This window comes from Camponotus floridanus, unplaced genomic scaffold, assembly GCF_003227725.1.
Source record: "Camponotus floridanus strain SB8 unplaced genomic scaffold, Cflo_v7.5 scaffold236, whole genome shotgun sequence".
Classification (NCBI taxonomy): Eukaryota; Metazoa; Arthropoda; class Insecta; order Hymenoptera; family Formicidae; genus Camponotus; species Camponotus floridanus.
The window spans coordinates 112,806-115,305 of NW_020229366.1; the positions used below are offsets into that span (position 1 = coordinate 112,806).

Genomic DNA, 2,500 nt, shown 5'->3' on the forward strand with positions numbered 1-2,500 from the left:
CCGCCCGTCGCTACTACCGATTGAATGATTTAGTGAGGTCTTCGGACTGGTGCGCGGCAATGTCTCGGCATTGCCGATGTTGCCGGGAAGATGACCAAACTTGATCATTTAGAGGAAGTAAAAGTCGTAACAAGGTTTCCGTAGGTGAACCTGCGGAAGGATCATTAACGTTCCGGAGATCCTGCTCTGCGTCGAGAGTGTCTTTCGAGACGCGCGCGCTCGCAGCAGTCGGCGACTGAATGGACGAGAGAAAGAAACACGACGTCTAACACACAGAGACCGAAAGGAAAAGTGAGAGAGAGGAGAGAGAAAGAGAGGAATTGACGGATGTAATAAAAATCGCGTCGACGCGCGCGACACGACGTCCGGACGCGCCACGCGCGCGGCCGCGCCTCTGCGACTAGCACAGCAGCCAGCAGCAGCGCGCGGCCGCCACGGTGGCCGGTGTCCGACGCGGTCGTCGTCGAAGTCGCTCGCGTGGGGGACGAGCGTTTAATAATATCCGAGACGCTCCGTCCCTCGTTGAACGTTGAAATTCTCATTCTTCGAACGAAGAAAAATATTATATGCGATACGGAGTGCCGAGACGCTTTAGACGCGATCACGCATCCCGCTACGAGCGGGAGCGTCGATTCGGCGTTAGCGCGAGCGAACCGGTGGTAACCTAAGCCTACGCCGCTCACCCTCAACATGCTGCTACGTTGCGTGTCAGCACTCGCCGTCGCTGCGCGCCCTCCCCGCTAATAGCCGGGGCAGAGGCCAGCGCGCGACGCGCGACGACCGAACGTGCGCGTGAGGTGTGTGGCTGGCGGGCGAGAGGATGCCCCATACGTGGGCGCGTCCGATGGTTTATTCAAAGAATTTTCCGCCCCGGCTCTTCGCCCGTCGAACGGCGGGCGAAGTGACGCTCCGATCGCGCGAGAACCAACTTTGTGCCGTAACCTCGATCCCTCTACCGGGATTGCGGCGGCGGTCCGCGCGTGCTCGGACGCGCGACCAGGCTGATCGTAGGGCCATGATTTTCTCACTCCTCGGAGTGGAGACCACGATGGATGAACTGTGAAGCGTTCGACGAACGCGAAACGAATGAGAAAAACGATTACCCTGAACGGTGGATCACTTGGCTCGTGGGTCGATGAAGAACGCAGCTAATTGCGCGTCAACTTGTGAACTGCAGGACACATGAACATCGACATTTCGAACGCACATTGCGGTCCACGGATACAATTCCCGGACCACGCCTGGCTGAGGGTCGTTTTAACAAACCTAAACTGCTTGCGCCCCCCTTACGCGAAATTGCGTAAACGGCATACGAGCCATCGTTGGACGTTCGCCCGAGAGAGAGACGCGCGCGCACGAGCCTCCGTCGCCCTCCCAGTCCTCTGGTATTGGAGACGGGTTTAGACGAGGCCGCGCCGCGCCCTCCTTGGCGTCGTCTGAAATGACACCGAAGGTGTATGTGCAGCGAGAGGAGTTATATGAAAAAGGGAGGAGATAATAAGAGAAAGCCCGCCGAAGCGCGTGTACGCACAAAAAGCGTTTATAAAAAAAAGGATAGCGGAAGCGCGCGAACGGCGCCCGGAGAATGTCGAAAAATATCTCTATATATATATTATATAGAAAATAGAGAGAGGAGAGAGGAGTTGTTCGTCGGAGAGATAAAGAAACCGACGACACACGAGAGAATATGCGAAAACTATTACGAGAGGAACGACGACGACGACGCGCGACACTCGAATCGTCGCTCTCTACGAGTGATCTCGTAGTTTGCGAAACAAATGCAAAAAGAAAGCGAGCGGCGCCAGAGCGCAAGCATCATTCTGCGTCCGTCTTTCTAGCGCGTCGTTGTTTCTTCCGATCGCGTCGTCGCTCCCGCGACTCTCCTCTATCTCTCTCGGTGCGCCAGCGCGCGCGCGATACCGCGCCTTTTACACACGCGCGAGGCTGCTTTCGCCTCCTGTCTCTCGCGGCGCGAGATAATGATGATGATACCCCTTACGGTAAAAAGTATATTGGAGAAGGGAAACTGGCGCGCGCACAGTCGTCGTCCGCCGGCGGTACGCGGAGGGAGAGAAATTGCGAGTGAAATATCCACCCTTAAAGCGGATGGAATCGCGAGCCGACCGCGTGTCCGAGTCCACGAAATTTTCGAACGAAGATTGTGACCGGCACGCGTCCGTCGTGTACTCGTCGAATCGATTCCATACCGCGCCTGTTATATATACACACGCCGCCGCGCGTGTTATATTTATAATCGTGGAAATTAAGAGGGACGGAAAACTAATACAATAAACTCTCTCCTCTCTCGCGTCCCCGCGAGAACCAAGACACTAGATTGTGCCGCGCAATATCGGTGGTGTGTGTGCGCGGTTGTTTAGCGCTAATAAAATGTAGTATATTAACAAATTTGAATAATTGAAAAAGTATTATTACTACTATTAGCTAGCAAAATAACCCGCACACTCTCCCTATATATCTCTGTATATCTTCTTTGTTGTAG

The 2,500-nt window shown here is 54.7% G+C and overlaps 1 non-coding gene and 1 pseudogene across 1 annotated transcript; one reads left to right on the forward strand and one right to left on the reverse strand.

Moving 5' to 3' along the window:
- Positions 1-2,500, reverse strand: part of LOC112638012 — a 14,070-nt pseudogene that overhangs the window by 8,170 nt on the left and 3,400 nt on the right.
- LOC112638021 lies at positions 1,101-1,255 on the forward strand. Its single transcript, XR_003122863.1, has one exon. It is a non-coding gene; the product is annotated as a 5.8S ribosomal RNA (ribosomal RNA).